The 22,899-nt window shown below is 39.9% G+C and overlaps 1 protein-coding gene and 1 non-coding gene across 7 annotated transcripts in view; both read left to right on the top strand.

The window, feature by feature from the left end:
- LRMDA (leucine rich melanocyte differentiation associated) overlaps window positions 1-22,899 on the top strand; it is a 1,063,938-nt gene that overhangs the window by 859,841 nt on the left and 181,198 nt on the right. The window lies entirely within an intron of this gene.
- Window positions 9,214-9,320, top strand: LOC117998918. Its single transcript, XR_004676137.1, has one exon. It is a non-coding gene; the product is annotated as a U6 spliceosomal RNA (small nuclear RNA).

Here is a 22,899-nt window from a genome sequence, read left to right on the forward strand (position 1 = left end):
ATTTTTGCATAACTCCTTTGTTATTAGTTGATCTGTATATCCTGAAGGCCTTTATCCCCTATCTACTGATTTCAAATGTTCTGTCATTATCAGCACCTAAATCAAACCTTGTATCTCTGTTTGGAGACCTATAGATATTGTTCAGATACATGGATGCAATTTCCCCCCTATTGGAATCTCATAGCAAAAGATCTGGTCTCTGTAACCTGAATTAACATAAGCAGAGTCTAGGTATACTGCACCAATGGCTTCATAGACAACCCCTTTGGTTATAGATTATAAATGTCATTTAGAGAAAGCACAAGATGGCTCCTGAGTGTCTAGTAAACTTCAACAACCACCTGAGAGATACCTCCGTGTGAGTGCATAAAATGGAAATAAAGAATGGCAAATAACCCATTGACTATGCACTTTCTCACCCGCTGAGAGCAAAACGCAATCCAATGCAATTTTAGTACTTACATGCCTCTGGGGAAAATAGACCCCTAAAAATCACTGAGTGCAGCACTGGAAAAATTTCTTAAATTTGTGCTATGCTTGGTGTTATAAAACCCAAGGAAGCTTAGGCTTTATCCTTGAGTGAAATGGACTGGTAATTTTGTTTTGTTATATTATCCACCAAGCATAATGATAATGGATCACATGCAATTTAGGAAAAAATTAAGTCTAATAAGAAAAATCTCTAATAAATACTAACAGCATCTTATTGGTATTGTCTTTGGTCTAACCCTTCTATTAACATTTGTTTTTTTTACATATTAAATGATCTGTAGTATGTTGAAAATGAAAAAGATAGTAAAAATTAAAAAAAAAACCCACATTCTTGTATACATTGTACAAATGTTTACATGTCTTCCCTTAGGCAGGTACTAGGTAGTATGGTATATACAAAGAAACAGTACTAACTTATAACAGGAGATTCATATTTTTTTATATGCTGAGCAAGAGAAGTTGCGCAGTGTAGGGGGTAGTTCCCAACATTAACCAGGAATACTACCAATTCAATGAAAAACAGAGATTGAAAATCAGAATTCAGCCCTAAATAAAGGACACAATTTTCCTCTCAAATCGGGCTTACTCTGGGCCATGAAGGAGTGTGGAGAAACTTAGGGAAGCTCTAGTTTCCAAGCAAAGGTGTGGGGGGAATCCTACGCAGTGTTAGCTACCCGTCATGGACAATGTGATAGAGTGGAATAGAACTAAGGGGAGTATTCAGGAAGCTTTGATTCAATATGTGCTTCTCAAGCCTACCTAAGAATCTCCCAGGGAGCATCCATTACGTGAAGATGCTTGAGCACCTATCTCCAGGGCTTCCTGATTCAGTGGGCCCGGGGTGACACCCTAGCATCTGTTATTTTTCATGAGCTCTTCTGGTGATTTCTCCATGTACAACAATTTGAGGACCACTATGTTAAATGATACTGACAAGGAAGCTCTTTTCCCAAGTCTTCTCTGCCCTCCTCTTAAAAAATGTACAGTTGAGGTGGAGATAACAGAAACTCAAACAGATAAATGTAGTAAAGTGTTCCAAGTGCTGTGAAACTTGGGGACACCAAGGACTGGGTCATTGGGTGAAGGGTTGCCTAAGTCAGTGTGTAAGGCTTGACCAAAGGGCCAGCCATGGGTGTAGAGAAGGGACTTCACAGGACTGGTGTGGAGAAGATTGAATACTTGGATGGTATTCACTAATTAGTTGTAAACAGTGACTAGGAGGCAAGAGCAAGAGGTGACTGTCAGGTTTTTAGCCTGACTAACTATAGAAGGTAAAGCCATTCTAGAGGAATGGCATTTGGGGAGGAACAAATTTGAGGCGACACATTGAATGTGAGCTTCTATGCATACAAGTAGAGATGCTCTAAGTCATGGGTCAGCAAACTTTTACTGTAAAGGGCCCGATAGTATTTTAGGCTCTGCAGGCCAGGTGGTCCTCATTGTGACTACTCAACTCTGTCACTGTAGTGTGAAAATATTTTAGGTAATACATAAGCAAATAAGCATAGCTAAGTTCCAATAAAAAGTTATTTACCAAAGCAGGTAGTGGGCCAGATTTGTCCTATGGGCTCTAGCTTGCCAGTCCTGCTGTAAGTATGATAGCAGATAGAGAAATAGGTATATTCATTCTTTTTTTTTTTTTTATGTTATGTTAGTCACTATATAATACATCATTAGTTTTTGATGTGGTGATCCACGATTCATTGTTTTCATATAACATCCAGTGCTCCATGCAGTATGTGCCCTCCTTAATACCCATCACCAGGCTAACCCATCCCCCCACCCTCCTCCCTTCTAAAACCCTGTTTGTTTCTCAGAGTCCATAGTCTCTCATGGTTCATCTCTCTATCCGATTTCCCTCCCTTCATTTTTCCCTTCCTTCTCCTAAGGTCCTCCATGCTATTCCTTATGTTCCACAAATAAGTGAAACCATATGATAATTGACTTTCTCTGCTTGACTTATTTCACTTAGCATAATCTTCTCCAGTTCCATCCATGTTGATGTGAAAGTTGGGTATTCATCCTTTCTGATGCCTGAGTAATACTTCTTTGTATATATGGACCACATCTTTATCCATTCATCTTTTGAAGGGCATCTTCGCTCTTTCCACAGTTTGGCTATTGCAGACATTGCTGCTATGAACATTGGGGTACATGTGACCCTTCTTTTCACTACATCTGTGTCTTTGGGGTAAATACCCAGGAGTGCAATTGCTGGGTCATAGGGTAGCTCTATTTTTAATTTTTTGAGGAAATTCCACACTGTTTTCCAAAGTGCTGTACCAACTTGTGTTCCCACCAATAGTGTAGGAGGGTTCCCCTTTCTCCACAACCTCTCCAACATGTGTTGTTTCTTGCCCTGTCCATTTTTGCCATTCTAACTGGTGTAAGGTGGTATCTCAATGCGGTTTTGATGTGAATTTCCCTGATGCTAATGATGATGAACATTTTCTCATGTGTCTGTTAGCCATTTGTATGTCTTCTTTGGAGAAGTGTCTGTTCATGTCTTCTGCCTATTTTTTGACTTGATTATTTGTTTTTTTGGGTGTTGAGTTTGAGAAGTTCTTTACAGATCTTGGATACCAGCCCTTTATCTGTAGTGTCATTTGCAAATATCTTCTCCCATTCTGTGGGTTGCCTCTTTGTTTTGTTGACTGTTTCCTTTGCTGTGCAGAAGCTTTTTATCTTGATGAAGTCCCAAAAGTTCATTTTTGCTTTTGTTTCACTAGCTTTTGGAGATGTATCTTGAAAGAAGTTGCTGTGACTGACGTCAGAGAGGTTACTGCCTATGTTCTCCTCTAGGATTTTGATGGATTCCTGTCTCACATTGAGGTCTTTCATCCACTTTGAGTTTATCTTTGTGAATGGTGTTAGAGAATGGTCGAGTTTCATTCTTCTGCATGTGGCTGTCCAATTTTCCCAGCACCATTTATTGAAGAGACTGTCTTTTTTCCATTGCATATTTTTTCCTGCTTTGTCGAAGATTATTTGACCATAGAGTTGGGGGTCCATATCTGGGTTCTCTATTCTGTTCCATTGGTCTATATGTCTGTCTTTGTGCCGGTACCATGCAGTCTTGGTGATCACTGCTTTGTAATATAGCTTGAAATCGGGCAACGTGATGCCCTCAGCTTTGTTTTTCTTTTTCAACATTTCCTTGGCGATTCAGGGTCTTTTCTGATTCCATACAAATTTTAGGATTGTTTGTTCCAGCACTTTGAAAAATGTCATTGGAATTTTGATTGGGATGGCATTGAAGGTATAGATTGCTCTGGGTAGCATAGACATTCTTATATGTCTATGTGCATGGTCTCTTTCTTTTTAAAACAATATTTATTTTAGGGAGAGAGCATGTGCTAGTTGGGGGAGGGGCAGAGGGAGAAAATCTCAAGCAGACTCCCTGCTGAGCATGGAGCCTGATCTGGGGCTCGATCTTATGACCCATGAGATCATGACCTGATCTGAAACCGAGAGACAGACGCTTAACCCACTGAGCTATCCAGGTGCCCCAATATGTACATGGTATCTTTCTGTGTAGCCATAAAATCACACCTACTCAATATAAATACTGCATTTCATGCTTATTTTGAAAAAAGAATTTCTTTTCAAACTCCCTAAAAATTGCTCAGTGATGATCTATACAAAATTAAATGTGGAAATGTAAATTAAAACCACTAGATACATTTTGTACTTACTGGTTCAGCAAAATTTAAAAATCTGGCAGTACCAAGGGCTGGCAAAGCTGTAGAGCAACAGAAACTCAAAAGCTGTTTTGGTGGAAGTATGAATTAGCATATCTACTGTGGAACAAAATTTGTTACTATCTAGTGAATCTGAATATATGCAAACCCTAAAATTTCATAATTTTCTTCCCAGGACACTAACCCAGGACAAACTATTGAACATGTTCAGATCAATATGAACTATATTTACACCATTATCAGTAATAGCTAAACAAAAGAAAACAAAACAGACAGAAAAACTGGAAACAACCCAAATAGTTTATTAAATAAAGTTGAGTAACATTCAACATGGATGAATCTATAAGATAGGGAGAGAAAGAAACTCACTGAATGAGATCATTTATATAAAGTTCAAAAATGCCAATTAAAACAATATTTTAAAAGGGTCATTTCATAAGTGGCAAACGAGGAAGAAAACCATGGAATGAAAAACTCGAAGTTCAAGGTTGCATTTACCACTGGTGGTAAGTGGAGGCAAAGAAATCCAATCTGAGAGGAACAACTGAAGAGATTTGTTTATTTGTAAGCTTGGTGATGGGTACACAGATATTTTTTAAAACTTTTGTTCTCAGTGCTTTACCTGTGATGTCTATCCCCTTTGTAATGAAACAAGCATTGCATGATCATGAAAAGCAAGACAAAGCCAAAATCATATGGAGTTATTTTTTAATTTAATTTAATTTAATATTTTCAAGATATAGTTAACAAGATTATTCTCTCTAAAAATGACATGTCAGTTTTTGGGACTGACTGCTTATCTGACTCAGGTTTTTTGCTAGTCAGGTCACCTTTCCCAGTGATTAAAGGCCAACTGGCTTCCAGTGTTTCATTTGAGCAGAAGACAGTGGGGACTAGGGACAGCACAGAGGAAGGAGGAGGGTCTGGAGGCAGGCTGACATAGCTGGTGTAGGGTCATTTGAGTTCCCCAACTTAAGGAGAATAAGCATTGTCTTTGGCATAGTACATAATGTGGTTAAATTCCTCCCTGTCACTCAGCAAGTGATTCCCCTGCTGTCTTTGTATATCCCAGTCATCTAGGCTTACAGGGACACTATGTTGTGGTTTTGTGGTGGAGAAGCTATTGCTACCTAATTTTTAATTTCTTGAAACTCACTTTATAGTGTCATGATTACAAGGCTTAGAAGAAGATAAACTCTCTGTCCATTGAGTATAAATGGGCACTTGAGATGAAACGACCTAGTTAATTTCCCCTTGTTGCTGGAGTAGAATCTGAATCCAAACCACAGCACAGCCTTGCCCCTAAATGTCTATTAAAAACCACCTTGGGTAGTCTGGCAACGCTTTAGTTAAAGTCAGCAGAGAATTATAAAGTCAAAAGTGAAAAATGGTACAACAAGAAAGAATCATAAAAAAATACTAGATCAGTTAAATGCAGTCAAAGGCAATTTAGTGTGTTCTGGCACCAGTCCTTATTGATGCAAAGAATGTGATGTTTCAGGTTCGGCAGGAGCATGTAGCAAATGCAGAATGAAGGATGCAGCTCCAAGCTTGATGCTGGAGCAGCCGTAGGAGGCTGTGAAGGATGCCTCACTGTCTCGCTTTTGCACCAGGAACTTCAGGGAGAATATTCTAATTCTCCCAGTCTGGACATGTTTTTGTTCTTTCTTGATGTAGTATATTTTTAAAATTAGAATTTTTTCTTTTGTGGAGATAAGCTAACCTGGAGGCTGTGTAAATTGGGTCAGACCAGGAATGTAGGTATCCCTTACCAGTACTTCTTACTATCCTAGTATCCTAATCTCTTTGGGTCACCACACTGATCTGCTTTTTCATATCTACATTCCAAGCTGTGATCATTTCTGCTCATCTTCTCCAGCGGCTTTAGTTAGTATTAGCTAATCAGATTAATAATAACCATAGCTATGATCATTACAACTACCATGTTCTAGGCATTGTACTGTCCTGCATATGCATTAACTCACCAATTCTCACAAAAACCTTATAAGGTAGGTCTTAGTACAATACTGATTTTACAGATGAGGACAACTAAAGCTCAGAGATTCAGAACTCATTTGAAGTTACACACTGAGTAGCAGAAACAGGACTTACCAAGCCTGACTCCTAAGTGGGTGCTGTGCTGGAAGGGTTGCTTCTCTAATCACATCAGCAGTTGTAGGTGGGGACCAATACTTCTAGAGAGCATAGTTACAATATAGGGTTTTATAGGATAGCATGAAGAGCTTCAGTCTGAGACCTGTGTTTGAATCCTGGCTTTGCCACTTCCTGGCTTTGTGATCTTGGGTAAGTTACTTGGCTATTCTCTCTCTCTCTCTCTCTAAATCGGATATAATAGCAACACCTATCTTAGTAGTGTTGTTGTGAGGATCATATGAGTTGATATAAGGGAAGTGTTTTAGAGAGTTTGTGGCCCATAGTAAATACTATATGCATGTTATTGTTGTTCCTGCTTCTATTATTGTTATCACTGTTGTTACTATTGTTTTTGATGTATCTTTGTATTTTCTGGAGGCAGGATGCCTTCACTGACAAAAGTGGTTGTGGATGGGGTTGTAAAGGAGAGGTAAAGGATCAGCTCTTGTGGCAGGCCAGTGGGGTGGATGTTCTTAGCCACGCTGCTCAGTACCCTTCCAATTCTACTATGTGTGGGGCCGTATCCACTTTGGGTACATCCATTTGTCACAAGTGAAATAGGTTTAGAAGGTCAAATGAAGAAACCAGATTCCTTGGGTACTTCCACATACAAAATGAGGTTCTGGGGTACCTGTCTTTCTTTCCCATCTACAAATTCACCTCCAGGAAAAAGGGAGGGAGGTTTGGAGACTTCCTTAGGTTCTAATAGGTCTTATCAGAGTCTTGGTTGTAGATTCAGGAGGAATGATTGGTTTAATGTAAATGCTTGAGAGGGTCTGAAAGAGATTAGAGAAACCTATTCCAGAGGATAAAGGCAGGACAGGAGGGAACCATTAATCTCATGGACATTCAATTCCCTAAGAACTTTTTTGGGGGAATGACCAGAAACAAGCCAGGCCATATGCTGTCCATTTGCAATCCTCTGAGCTGAAATTTTCTTTCTTCGACAGATCGAGGCCAATGCCATTGCCTCTTTTAAGATAGTTCTTAAACTTGAAAAGGAACTGAAAGGTTGAGACGTGCATGCAGAGTCAACACAAATGATTTGATGAAAGTAGTCCTGTCAAACACCAGGACTCTCCCAATTGTCAGAAATAGTCCAATGACATGTTCGAAGCTTCCCAGACTGGCTTGCATTTTAGTAAATATGAACAATCAGGGAAGACATAGTTATGCTGTGGAGAGTTCTGAGATGTGGAGAGAACAAGTTAATTGTTCAGCCTCAACTGAGACCTTTCACTCAAGTCATTAATCACAGTGAACAGCCTTGCTGCTCTCCGGGCTCCAGATGAAGGCTCATTCCAGGTGCTGGCCATTTGCATTTCCCTCCAACTGGGCTGATTTATGAACCCAGAGATGTTTCCTGGTTTTTCCAAATTCTTTCCCATTACTTTGTAATAAAGGGGACATGTGATTTCTGGTTTTTTGCAGATCCTCAGTTTTAACATCCCTAATACCAAAGATTTTTTCAATTAGTTTGTGGCCTGCTTTCTGTGATCTGGAGGGTAGAAATGCTGTTCTGTGTTTTGAGTATCAAAGTTAAGACTCTCTTATTTCTTTGTCGTTTGGCTGGAGTTGACGATGCAAAGGTGCTGCATGAGTCTTTGTGCCCACATTCAACATCTCAGTGCAAGTTAAGGCTTAGGAAACCTTAGTGACAACAGCTCACTGCAGGTGTTTGTTATCCCCATCCCACTCCAATGCAGATGGTTCAGGGTATAATATCAGGAGACCTTCCACATTTGGGCCAAGTCTCCAGTGACACTGTAAGCCAATATTGAAGACTTCACAAGAGAATGCGAGTGTCAGAGAAGGACATTGTAATATTGAGGCTGAACTGGGTGCTGCTGAGTGTTACCTATTTGAAAGGTAAGCCCGATTTGAGCTGATAAGGGGCAACAGATCCCTTGGGGGTTTTCCCAAGTGGCAGAAATGCGTTACAGAAGAGTAATTGGACATTGTTATTTGACATGTCTCTTGGTTACTTTTTATTCCTGATAAGACCACAGGGTTTGTCCGGGAGTCGCTAGTGACTAATACGTGAAATCCTGCAATCCATTGATGAAATGCAATCTCTTCTTTGTTGAAAGTAAGCAGCTGCTTTCTGATCCTCTGCTTCCTAACTAGCACTTCAAGTGTAGAAACCCATGGGCTTAATTTGGGTGAAATGAGTGGTGAATACAGCCTTTTGATAACTTTCTGAAACAAAATCATCGCTGGCAATGGAATGCTGTCCTTAAAATGCAACTCAATTTAACAGGTACTTGTTCAGAGCCTGCTATGGGCTCTAGATTGTGTTGTGTACTATGAGACATACAGAATAAATATCAAACATGGCCTTTGCCCTTGAAAAACCTATAGGATCTTAGGAAGGATGATGTGTTTATGAAACACATTTTACATGGCAAGATAAGATATCATATGTGTGCCAAAGTGAGTGGAACCTGGAATAAGTATAACAGGGAGTCAGAAAAAAGAGAGCAAGTTAGACTGGAGCTGTCAGAGAAGCTTTATGGATGAGGTAACAAAGACACCAATATCTCAAACCCAGAACTCTACCTTAAAGAAATTGTAAGGAGCACAGTATCAGATTACTTAAAGATTATGGAGTCCCCTTTAAGTGAAAGTAAATTTGTTTAATATGAGAATGGATTAATTTCATTCAATAAATATTTATTGAGTACATCTATGTGCCAACAACTGTATCCAAATGAGGTAAGGGAAGAATAATCCATGCAAAAAACACGTCTGGGTATTCTCAGGTGCTACCCTCTCTTAACATAGATACTTAAAGTTATTGCTGCTCTGTGTGATTCCAAAACCTGTGATTTTTACCACTTACCATTCTGTCTCTCAAATAGACCTTGTGCTTGCTTTAGCAGCACATATCCTAAAATTGGAATGGTACAGAGAAGATTAGCATGGCTCCTGTGCAAGGATGGTGTGCCAATTCATGACACGCCCTATATTAAAACAAAAACAAAAACAAAATGACCTTCTTATTTAGGATATCTTTGGGTTAAGAAGCCGAGTCTAATTTTTTGTGTAGTGGAGGAATGACATGTCCAACCTTGTAAGTTATAAGCAGTATAAACAGTTGCATGAGTGCTCGTGGTAAAAGGAAGACACACTGAGTTAGCACTGAATGTCCCAAATTGTTAGGTTAGGGAGTATTTGGAAGCATTTGAAAAGTCAGCACCTGGCCCAAACTCAAGACCATAAGCAGAGCCCAAGCTCTCTGAAGATCAAGTTTTTCTTGGACTTTCCATTATTACCCTTGATAGCTACTGTGGAAACCCAGTTAGAAGGGTCTTCCATCATTAGAGTTTAAAACAGTCTTGCACTGGGCTCTTCGGCATTTGTGAAGTTTGAAATTGGCACCACCCAGATTTATTGGTTAAGTCTAAAAATTCTCTATCTATTCTTCCTTGCAAACTGGGGAAATCAATTTTTTGTTCACCTCTTTAAGGTACAGGTATAGCCGGGCAATTGCAAATTGTTCTAGAAAGAAAAGAAGTCAGGATGATAATGGTGGTGGCATTGGTGGTTATCATGGACATGGTAGTCATTATTCTAAATATCCATGTAACTTTTAAGAAATATAACCACAGAACACTAGTAAATCCTGGAAAGAATCTAAGATATGAAACACTGAAGGGCAGAGGTGTCAGAGTTTATTTAGCTAAGCAATACCAGAAGAGAACTAGAAAATCCCCCTTTCTAGCTAGCAATCATTCTCATACCACAATGAGACCCCTGCTTGGTAACCCCTGCATATATGCCACCCATGTGACTGCTTTTTGAAGCTAATTTAGGTATCAAATTTAAATGGAATTCTGAGAATACTTTTTTTTTTTTTTTAGTCTGCAGTGTGTAGTAGAAGGACAACTACAAGAAATTTGAAATCGCTCTTGATTCCTGTCATTTTCCTTAGTATTTAATCACTCTCTTCAGTTGAAAAGTTCGTCTTGGCCTCCATGGGTAGACACATACACATGTTTTCCCTCGTTCATCTGCATGCATGTGTATATATGCATGCATTCCTCTTCATCATCTGTAGGCATTTTACAAATAATGGCTTGTGTGTGTGTTTTATCACCTTATTTTTTAAATGAACATGACAACTTCAAAATTTTTTGCAGAAATAGTTCTTCAATGGTAAAGAAATTCCAGCATGTAGGCTAGGGTCATCTTTGGGTTACAAAATTCCACAGAGGTGTTGGCATGGGAAGAGTATAGGCACTGTTGCTTTAGAATTTTTGTCTTTCCATTTTGGGGCAGACAAGCAAAGTTGGTAACAAAAAAGTTGAGTTAGTGGAGAACTACTGTAGTAAAGGGTCAAATGAGAAAGGTAGAACAAAATTAGTAGGATGTAGATAGAGGCAAGAGGAGGTATGGATATCCTCCACCCGTCTCCCAAACCCTTTCTCCTCTGTGAGGTCATTGATGGGCTGGGGGTGGGGTTGAGAATATAAAAGGAGTTTCGACTTCTGGGTTGAAACTTTTGTTGTTGATGAAGCAGTTCGGAAAGCTTTCTTCTTGAAAAGAGACTTGGGGTATTTTCTATAGTACAGGGGATCAGAGTGGAGCTCAGAAGAGAGGAGACAGACAATTTAGAACCTAATCCAGCTTCTGGGTTTAAGGGTGAGATAGTACTACCAGATTTCCATAAACCAAGGAGGCAAGTCAGCAGGATCAAAATCTGGCCCAGGCTCCACTCATCAAGCTATGTGTCTGTAGGTACATCCTCCCCGTGGGGCGTCTTTTTCTAATTTTATTCAGAGCACTGTCCAGAATAGCATAGTCCATGGATATAGGAATTTTTAGTTTTCCTATAGGTTGTCCAGTTTGATTCATGTGCCTAGGAAAGGAAGCAGAGATTTAGAGGTGAAATTCCTGAGAAAAATACTTTTTAATGTACTTTTTCTTAAGGTGAGCATAGACAATAAGAAAACCTGGTGGTTCATGGAGCAAACCAGCTGCAGAGATCACCCTGTCCAGTGGGCAGGGTTAGTTTAAAAGGGAAATGACCAATGGGTCTTCGATTTCACACTTTTAAGGAGGGAGCCACAAACCCCAGGGTGTTGACACCCAAATTTCCAGATTCTCTCACCTCTAATTTCCTTTTGGGAATGTGATGAGCAAGCATGGCTTTAGTGGTTCCTCTTTCCTTATCCATAAACTCCCTGTCATAATTATCGTGCAGGTCCTTGTCCTTGGTGCCACAGTGCCTGGAGGAGGTGAGGCCTCTGGAAGAACCTGATGACTTTGAGTAGCTTAGAGGTCATTGTGAAAGCAGGGAAGGCAAGCAAGATTGTACTAACTGAAGTGTGTACAAAGCCTATTTGACAACAGCTAGGGGACCTTGAAAAATCAGAGACCGCCATCACATATGGAGATGTCTTCCCATCTTCACCTCAGTGGCTGTTTCTTCTTATTGAAGAATGAAAACAGTAAATGGCCTAAAGCAAGCTAAAAGCAAATCCCTTGACTTTATTCATTTCATAACTACAATCCTTGGTGGTAATATTAGTAAAGGCCCTGGCAGTCCTCATAGGTGAAATGCCAGAAAGGAGGCAACTGACTATTCATTCACCTGCTTTAAGTTCTTTCAGAAATAACATGATTTACAATAGAATGCAAAATCATACTTGTCAGCCAAGATGTCATTTTTACTTTAGGATGTCCAGAAACAAAGGGATATTATATCCTTTGTTCTTGGAGTACCACAGATGCCAAATTGTGCACAAGGTTCCCTCTTGGCATTGAGTGCTTTGGAGCCTAAAGGCAACCAGTGATTTCAGAAAGATGTTGCCTCTGGTGGTGTCCTCACCTGAATATCTCCCTGGAGCTAAGAGAGGGAGCATGGCCCTCCTAGCTTCTCTGCATTCTGATAGAGCAGGAAACAGCAAGAAGGATGGCAATCTTAGAAATGGCTGGTGGCTTGAGGTAAACTATCCTCAGCCTCACTCTAGGGAGCTTGACAAGAGTACCATTAATGTACTGGAGAAATAATTCATTACTTTTGGTTTCGTCTGTACATCAACATATGCCAACAGATGCTCAGTTCAAAACATGAATATTTGATTAATATAATATCAGGCATCTGGAACAGAGAACAGTGGAATTTGTAGGGCTGAGTAAGACTCAAATGTCATCCATTCTAACCATGGCTCTCTGAATGCGCATAGTAGGCATTGAAAATATTTGTTGATTAGGTTTTCTTTGATTTGAACAACTTGGTTGCTTGGTTTTGAGCCCAGATGTTTGGCATTGAGCCAGTGTTGTGTGCTCTGCATGCTGTCATCAGCCTTACCACCACAGAGATGGTTGGCAGGGGGCAGCATTCTTCCCATCCCCATGGAGGTCCTTCTCTCTTCTCTCTCAAAGTATGCACACTGGCTATAGGCCACAGAACATTACTGCAGGTGGCCCATTGAGCTGTCCTCCACACCCCCATTTTCCCCAGTGTCCTTGTGGTTGTATCTTATGACAGAGAACAAGTGCTGGTGACAGGTACTTGGGCAGCCATTTATTCATCCATTCCATTGGTCATTGCAAACGTGTTGAGTTAAAGGCCTATTAGTTCACAGCACTGACCTGAAACCTGAGGAGGAAAGATGAGAAAACCATGGGAAGGGTAGAAGAAGATTAAAATATGGGTGGGATGTTATTTATTTATTAATTCCTAGAGAACAATGGCAAAATAGGGTAGTTATAAGAAAGGGCACCTACTGATTGCATTAGTGCCAATGGCATGCACAACAGAGGGGAAGGGACACTATATGGTAGAGTGGATATACCATCCGCAGGTCCACATTTCAGATCTGCCTCATAACTCCAGTATGTGGCTCTAAGGTCAGGTCTCAGTTCCCCACTCTGTAAGATAAAGTGAATGTCCCAAGATATTCTTCAGTACTATCCTTCTGTGACATTTTGATCAGGAATTATGAAATCTTCATTTTCCCATAATTTAATACCCCTCAAATATCTAGAATTTAATTACTTATAGATAATCAAGTACACCCCTAATATTCTAAGGAAACTAGGCATGGGAAGTAGTGAAAGAAGGTATACACTATGCCTTAATATCTTGGGAAGAAGACAGCAGGCTTTGAAGTGCTATAAAACCCATTCTTAATAAAAATATAAAGATTTGTTATGGTTGGGAGTGGAGCTCTCGTTCAAAGTGAAATAGTGGCAAGTTTTATCTTCTTGAAGCATGTTCTTGGCTCAGTTATTGGTTCACACAGTGTTGGTATGACAACTTAGTGAGTAGGTCCAAGACGATCTCTGTTGCCAGTGGTAAAAGTGGTCTCTCTGCAGCCCATCCAAGAAATTGGGACTATATTTTTGTGGGTGGTTGAGAAACTAGAGCTTGGATAACTAATCTGTAGTTGAGCTCAGCAAGTAGTAGAGCTAGAAGTCACAATCCTATCTGACTGAAATAGACTCATTGTGCAGGGGGTTTCCCATCTCTTCAGACCCCAATGGAGGTAGATCAAGTGGGTTAAAGGCAAAACTCAGAAGTCACTAGAAACTCTCACTTCTGCATAGTAATTTTTAGCTTTCTGAGAGGTTTATAACAATGATTAACCAAGTGGTTTAATCCCCACAGTAATCCTGTGAGGTCATATTATATCCCTATATTATAATAATCCTATAAAGTCGGGGTTATATCCCTATGTGACAGATGGAGAGTTGAGGCCTAAGTATGCCGATGAGGGTTTAGCTGTTTCTCACAGGGCATTTTTGATGGATGCTGGAAGAGCCCCCATCCTGAAGCTCCATGGTGCTCTATCTTTATAGTTTAACTTCATCTATAGGTTAAGGCATTCCTTTTTAAAACGTAGATACCGCTGGGAATGAAATCACATCAAACTTGCTATCCCTTAAATATTAGCCTGAATGATATTGCAACAATCATTTTCATCTGACCTAGTTGAGTATATAATGCTAACATGTTAAAATTAGGATAAAATGAAGAGGGATTGGGATTGATTTGGGTTGGGGAAATTTGTTTGGAGTCACCATCCTGGTGGGAGTGTAATCATGAGGACCTCAAGACTCCATTTCTGAATGAGGGGAGTCCCTGAGCAGGGAATAGTATGCAGGGCATGCAGCAAGGAAGATAATGAAAACAAAATAACTGTTCATATTTCTAGCTTGGTTGGCCTACCTGTGTTGGATCCACCCCCCAGTGAATGGGGCAGGATTGTGATGGATGGGGTCAAATATATCTGCTGTTATTTGCCAAGTACCTGGCTTTGGGCATTGGGCCATTTCATATGTTCTCTTATTCTGCTAACTACTTAAGGCAGAAAAACCATTCCCCTATTTGACTCCAATATATGCCAGTTGAAACTGAAATCCTCATATTGAGCAAATGTACCAAAGAACACTCTATAAACTTAATGAGGGAGATGAAGAGCTATGTGCCAGAAACCTAGAAAATTTAACACTGATGAGGTTATGACTATTATATGTTTAGTTAAATTGTTGACACCGACAGGACATGGCTGAGGAAATCTACCGTCCGTTTTCTCCTTGTATCAGTGATAATTGTTCCTTGGTGTGCTCTTCTCAGTTAACAAAAATATTCCTGAAAGTTAAATGCAGGGAGAAGTGACATAAGAAATACTTTTATTATCTCTGCTCTTCTGGGAGTTCCCTCCAGGAACATTATTTAAAATGGGACTTCTTCTGGCTGGCAAATGAGTTTGGAGGGAAGGACTCATAGGTTCAGAGGTGAATGTGGATCTTCCTGAGAGTTGCAGTGTCTCCTAACTCCTGGGCGTGTACACTTGCCCTAGCAAGTCCATCTAGCACAATGCTGCCCTGGCCTTCCAGAAACACCTCTTCTCTCATTCACATTTTCCTTTCTCTTAAAAACTGACCAAGGTTCTCCTTTGCCTAGTGAATAAAATCTCAATTTCTTTAAGTGCCATTTAAGACATAAATGTGATCATGAGTTTTATAAGCTGCAAAGTACTATATAAATATTAGCTATTTGAAGAGGAATAAGAGGATGGTGGAAAGGATATTGAATTTGGAGTGAGAACACCTCAGTTTGAGTCTTGTGCTAGTTGGGTGACCTTGGAGAGGTCACTTAAAGTCTCTGAACCTCAGTTCCTTCATTTATAAAACAAGATTATTGTAATAATTAAAGTAATTGAAAGTGACATAGTAATTAGCAAAGAGTAGACAATACCTGTTAATGAAGATGAAGGCAACTTAATTGAGCACTTAAGAACATTGGCTATAGGGACACAAGTCACTTATCTTCCTGTGTCTCTTATTCCCTACCTATAAAATGGGGATAAGATGTAGGAGTCAAATGAGTTAATACATATCAGGAAGTTTCAACAGATCCTGGCCTGTATCAATCCTTCTGTAAATATTAAGGCTCCTATTGCTGCTGTTGTTACTTTTATTATTCAAGGACCTGTCTTGGTTTATCTTTGGAGTTTTATTTGGTTGTCCATCTTACCACTAAAAAGAGGTCCTCCACCAGGTCATGACATCCTTAAGTTGGGGACTAATTCTTTTTTTATTATTATTATGTTATGTTAATCACCATACATTACATCATTAGTTTTTGATGTAGTGTTCCATGAGTCATTGTTTGCATATAACACCCAGTGCTCCATTCAGTACGTGCCCTCTTTAACCCATCACAGGCTAACCCATCCCCCCCCCCCAGAACCCTCAGTTTGTTTCTCAGAGTCCATAGTCTCTCATGGTTCATCTTCCCCTCCGATTTCCCCCCCTTCATTTTTCCCTTCCTGCTATCTTCTTCTTCTTCTTCTTCTTCTTCTTCTTCTTTTAACATATAATGTATTATTTGTTTCAGAGGTACAGGTCTATGATTCAACAGTCTCAGACAATTCACAGCGCTCACCATAGCACATACCCTCCCCAATGTCTGTCACCGAGCCAAGCCATCCCTCCCACCCCCCACCACTCCAGCAACCCTCAGCCTGTTTCCTGAGATTAAGAATTCCTCCTATCAGTGAGATCATATGATACATGTCTTTCTCTGATTAACTTATTTCACTCAGCATAATACCCTCCAGTTCCATCCACGTTGTTGCAAATGGCAAGATTTCATTTTTTTGATGGCTGCATAATATTCCATTGTATATATATACCACTTCTTCTTTATCCATTCTTCTGTCGATGGACATCTTGGCTCTTTCCATAGTTTGGCTATTGTGGACATTGCTGCTATAAACATCATGGTGCACGTACCCCTTCGGATCCCTACATTTGTATCTTTGGGGTAAATACACAGTAGTGCAATTGCTGGGTCATAGGGTAGCTCTATTTTCAACTTTTTGAGGAACCTCCATACTGTTTTCCAGAGTAGCTGTACCAGCTTGCATTCCCACCAACAGTGTAGGAGGGTTCCCCTTTCTCTGCATCCCCGCCAACATCTGTCATTTCCTGACTTGTTAATTTTAGCCATTCTGACTGGTATGAGGTAGTATCTCATTGAGGTTTTGATTTGGATTTCCCTGATGCTGAGCAATGTTGAGCATTTTTTTCATGTGTCTGTTAGCCGTTTGGATGTCTTCTTTGGAAAAATGTCTGTTCATGTCTTCTGCCCATTTCTTGATTGGATTCTTTGTTCTTTGAGTGTTGAGTTTGATAAGTTCTTTATAGATTTTGGATACTAGCCCTTTATCTGATATGTCATTTGCAAGTATCTTCTCCCATTCTGTCGGTTGTCGTTTGGTTTTGTTGACTGTTTCTTTTGCTGTGCAAAAGCTTTTTATCTGATGAAGTCCCAATAGTTCATTTTTGCCCTTGCTTCCCTTGCCTTTGGCAATGTTTCTAGGAAGAAGTTGCTGCGACTGAGGTCGAAGAGGTTGCTGCCGGTGTTCTCCTTTAGGATTTTGATGGACTCCTGTCTCATATTTAGGTCTTTCAACCATTTGGAGTCTATTTGTGTGTGTGTGTGGTGTAAGGAAATGGTCCAGTTTCATTCTTCTGCATGTGGCTGTCCAATTTTCCCAACACCATTTGTTGAAGAGACTGTCTTTTTTCCATTGGACATTCTTTCCTACTTTGTCAAAGATTAGTTGACCATAGAGTTGAGAATCCATTTCTGGGCTCTTTATTCTGTTCCATTGATCTATGTGTCTGTTTTTGTGCCAGTATCATACTGTCTTGATGATGACAGCTTTGTAATAGAGCTGGAAGTCTGGAATTGTGATGCCACCAGCTTTGCTTTTCTTTTTTAATATTCCTCTGGCTATTCGGGGTCTTTTCTGGTTCCATACAAATTTTAGGATTATTTGTTCCATTTCTTTGAAAAAAGTGGATGGTATTTTGATAGGGATTGCTTTAAATGTGTAGATTGCTCTAGGTAACATTGACATCTTCACAATATTTGTTCTTCCAATCCATGAGCATGGAATATTTTTCCATTTCTTTGTGTCTTCCTCAATTTCTTTCATGAGTATTTTATAGTTTTCTGAGCACAGATTCTTTGCCTCTTTGGTTAGATTTATTCCTAGGTATCTTATGGTTTTGGGTGCAATTGTAAATGGGATCGACACCTTAATTTCTCTTTCTTCTGTCTTGTTTTTGGTATATAGGAATGCCACTGATTTCTGTGCATTGATTTTATATCCTGCCACTTTACTGAATTCCTGTATGAGTTCTAGCAGTTTTGGAGTGGAGTCTTTTGGGTTTTCCACATAAAGAATCATATCATCTGCAAAGAGTGAGAGTTTGACTTCTTCTTTGCCAATTTGGATGCCCTTGATTTCTTTTGTTGTCTGATTGCTGTGGCTAGGACTTCTAATACTATGTTGAAGAGCAGTGGTGATAGTGGACATCCCTGCTGTGTTCCTGACCTTAGGGGGAAAGCTCTCAGCTTTTCCCCATTGAGAATGATATTCGCTGTGGGTTTTTCATAGAGGCTTTTATGATATTGAGGTATGTACCCTCTATGCCTATACTCTGAAGAGTTTTGATCAAGAAAGGATGCTGTACTTTGTCAAATGCTTTTTCTGCATCTATTGAGAGGATCATATCATTCCTGTTCTTTCTTTTGTTAATGTATTGTATCACATTGATTGATTTGCAGATGTTGAACCAACCTTGCAACCAGGGATAAATCCCACTTGTTCATGGTGAATAATCCTTTTAATGTACTGTTGGATCCTATTGGCTAGTATTTTGGTGAGAATTTTTGCATCCATGTTCATCAAGGATATTGGTCTGTAATTCTCCTTTTTGGTGGGGTCTTTGTCTGGGTTTGGGGATCAAGGTAATGGTGGCCTCATAAAACGAGTTTGTAAGTTTCGTTCCATTTCTATTTTTTGGAACAGTTTCAGAAGAATAGGTATTAATTCTTCTTGAAATGTTTGGTAGAATTCCCCTGGGAAGCCGTCTGGCCCTGGGCTTTTGTTTGTTGGGAGATTTTTGATGACTGCTTCAATTCCCTTAGTGGTTATAGGTCTGTTCAGGTTTTCTATTTCTTCCTGGTTCAGTTTTGGTAGTTGATACATCTCTAGGAATGCATCCATTTCTTCCAGATTATCTAATTTGCTGGCATAAAGTTGCTCATAATATGTTCTTATAATTGTTTGTATTTCTTTGGAGTTGGTTGTGATCTCTCCTCTTTCATGATTTTATTTATTTGGGTCATTTCTCTTTTCTTTTTGATATGTCTGGCAGGGGTTTATCAATCTTGTTAATTCTTTCAAAGAACCAGCTCCTAGTTTTGTTGATCTGTTCTTACTGTTCTTTTGGTTTCTATTTCATTGATTTCTGCTCTGATCTTTATTATTTCTCTTCTCTTGCTGGGTTTAGTCTTTATTTGCTGTTCTTTCTCCAGCTCCTTTAGGTGTAGGGTTATGTTTGTATTTGAGACCTTTCTTGTTCTTGAGAAAGGCCTGTATTGCTATATACTTTCCTCTTAGGACTGCCTTTGCTGCATCCCAAAGATTTTGAACAGTTGTGTTTTCATTTTCATTGGTTTCCATGAATTTTTTTAAATTCTTCAATTTCCTGGTTGACCCATTCATTCTTCAGTAGGATGCTCTTTAGCCTCCATGTATTTGAGTTCTTTCCGACTTTCCTCTTGTGATTGAGTTCTAGTTTCAAAGCATTGTGGTCTGAAAATAGGCAGGGAATGATCCCAATCTTTTGGTACCAGTTGAGACCTGATTTGTGACCTAGGATGTGATCTATTCTGGAGAATATTCCATGGGCACTAGAGAAGAATGTGTATTCTGTTGCTTTGGAATGGAATGTTCTGAATATATCTGTGAAGTCCATTTGGTCCAGTGTGTCATTTAAAGTCTTTATTTCCTTGTTGATCTTTTGCTTAGATGATCTGTCCATTTCAGTGAGGGGGGTGTTAAAGTCCCCCACTATTATTGTATTGTTGTCGATGTGTTTCTTTGCTTTTGTTATTAATTGGCTTATGTAATTGGCTGCTCCCATGTTAGGGGCATAGATATTAAAATTGTTAGATCTTCTTGTTGGATAGACCCTTTAAGTAGGATATAGTGTCCTTCCTCATCTCTTATTATAGTCTTTGGCTTAAAGTCTAATTTGTCTGATATAAGGATTGCCACCCCAGCTTTCTTTTGGTGTCCATTAGCATGGTAAATGGTTTTCCACTCCCTCACTTTCAATCTGGGGGTGTCTTTGGGTCTAAAATGAGTCTCTTGCAGACAGCATATCGATGGGTCTTGTTTTTTTATCCAATCTGATAGCCTGTCTTTTGATTGGGGCATTTAGCCCATTTACATTCAGGGTAACTATTGAAAGATAGGAATTTAGTGCCATTGTATTGCCTGTAAAGTGACTGTTACTGTATATTGTCTGTGTTCCCTTCTGGGCTATGTTACTTTTAGGCTCTCTCTTTGCTTAGGGAATCCAATTCAAAATTTCTTGTAGGGCTGGATTCGTGTTTGCAAATTCCTTTAGTTTTTGTTTGTCCTGGAAGCTTTTTATCTCTCCTTCTATTTTTAATGACAGCCTAGCTGGATATAGTATTCTTGGCTGCATATTTTTCTCATTTAGTGCTCTGAATAGATCATGCCAGTCCTTTCTGGCCTGCCAGGTCTCTGTGGATAGGTCTGTTGCCAATCTAATGTTTCTACCATTGTAGGTTACAGATCTCTTCTCCCAAGCTGCTTTCAGGATTTTCTCTTTGTCTTTGGGACTCATAAGTTTTACTATTAGATGTTGGGGTGTTGACCTATTTTTATTGATTTTGAGGGGGGTTCTCTGTGCCTCCTAGATTTTGATGCCTGTTTTCTTCCCCAAATTAGGGAAGTTCTCTGCTATAATTTGCTCCAATATACCTTCTGCCCCTCTCTCTCTTTCTTCTTCTTCTGGGATCCCAGTTATTCTTATGTTGTTTGTCTTATGGTATCACTTATCTCTCGAATTCTGCCCTCGTGATCCAGTAGTTGTTTATCTCTCTTTTTCTCAGCTTCTTTATTTTCTATCATTTGGTCTTCTATATCACTAATTCTCTCTTCTGCCTCATTTATCCTAGTAGTTAGAGCCTCTATTTTTGATTGCACTTCATTAATAGCCTTTTTGATTTTGACTTGGTTAGATTTTAGTTCTTTTATTTCTCCAGAAGGGGTTTCTCTAATATCTTCCATGCTTTTTTCAAGCCCAGCTAGTATCTTTAAAATTCTCATTCTGAACTCTAGTTCCAACATCTTACTAATGTCCATATTGATTAGGTCCCTGGCAGTCAGTACTGCCTCTTGTTCTTTTTTTTTGAGGTGATTTTTTCCATCTTGTCATTTTGTCCAGAGGAGAATAGATGAATGAGAGAACAAAATGCTCACAGGGAAACAACAACCCCAGAAAAACATACACTAAACAAATCAGAAGAGACCTGAAACTGGGGGAAAAGAAAGGGAAAGAAAGAAAAAGAAAAAGATAAAAAACAAACAAAATAAACCAGAATATGATCAAACATGATCAGGCTTGTGCATAGATCAGTGCCACACACGAGATTTTGGGTGTATTTTGGTCTGTTAGAAGAAAGTGCTTCCCAAAATTTTAAAGAAAGAAAAGCTTATATATATAAAAAAATAAGAGTAAATACAATGAAGGGATGGAATATGACTGTAAAGATGAAAATTATAAAAGATTTTCTAAAAGGAATTGATAACATAAGAAGTTGGTTGAGAAAAGAAAGAAGAGGATTTAAAAAAAAAAAAAAAGGAGAGAATGTGATCAGGAAGGAGATTGGAACAAAGCCATGCACTAGAGATTTAGGATATGTTTTGGTCTGTTAGAAGAAACTGTATCCCAAAATTTTAAAGAGAGAACAACCTATGTATGTGTGTGTGTGTGTGTATATATATATATATATATATATATATATATATATGCCAAAAATAAGGTTAACTACTATGAAGGGATAGAATATGACTCTAAAAATGAAAAATAAAAAAGATATTTTAAAAAAGGGATTGATAAGATGTTGGTTGAAAAAGGGAAAAAGAAAATTTCAAAAAAAAAAAGAAAAAGAAGAAAAAGAAAATTAAAAAAATTAACTTTGAAAGACTAAAGAATCATGGTAAAAAAGCTATGAATTCTATGTGCAGTATTCCCTTAGTGCTGGAGTTCTCCCGTTGTCATTGATTGGTAAACTTGGTCTTGGCTGGCTGTTCTTGCTGATCTTCTGGGGGAGGGGCCTGTTGCCATGGTTCCCAAATGTCTTTGCCGGAGGTGGAATTGCCCCACCCTTGTCGGTCCAGGCTAAGTAATCTGCTCGGGTTTGCTCTCAGGAGCTTTTGTTCCCTGCAAGCTTTCCGTACAGCTTTGGAGGACGAGAGTGAACATGGCGGCCTCCCAATCTCTGCCCCAGAGGAGCTGAGAACTCGGGGCCCCACTCCTCAGTGCACCCCCAGAGAAAAGCAGTCAGGCACTCCCATGTCCCCAGTCTCTGGCCGCACTCTGCTCACCCGGCCTGTGACCTAGCGTTTCTATCTCTGGCACCCAACCCCATTTGGAGTCTCCAAACCCAGCATATCCCTGTGGTGCGCTCCCGCACTGCTCCTCCTGGGGGAGGAAGGGGAGTCTCCCCGGATCTGCTGCTTGTTGGGTCCCTGCTGGAGGAGCAGTGGCCCGAATGTGCTGCAGATCATGGTTTATGGCAACCCCGAGCTGAGAGCCCACACCTGGGCTCTATCTCTGCAGCTGGCTTCCCTGCTCCGATACCTGAGAACTCTGCCGCACTCAGGCATCCCCGGTCTTTCTGTGACCCCGAGGGTCCTGAGACCACACTGTCCCAGCGAGGGTTCCATCCCTCGCTTAGCCACTGGAGTGACGTCCCTCAGAGGAGCCAACTTCTAAAAGTTCCGATTTTGTGCTATGCTGCTCTATCATAACTTGCCGGTAGGGGCCGATGGAGGCCCCCTACCCCGCCGTCTAGCCTCCCGAGTTATTGCCTCAGATTCACCTCTCCGCACGTCCTACCTTCCAGAAAGTGGCCGCTTTCTGTTCAGAGAGTTGCTGCTATTCTTTTCTTTGATTTCCTGTTGAGTTCGTAGGTGTT

The sequence above is a fragment of the Mirounga leonina genome, unplaced genomic scaffold, assembly GCF_011800145.1.
Source record: "Mirounga leonina isolate KUSES-001 unplaced genomic scaffold, KU_Mleo_1.0 Mir_114, whole genome shotgun sequence".
NCBI lineage: Eukaryota > Metazoa > Chordata > Mammalia > Carnivora > Phocidae > Mirounga > Mirounga leonina.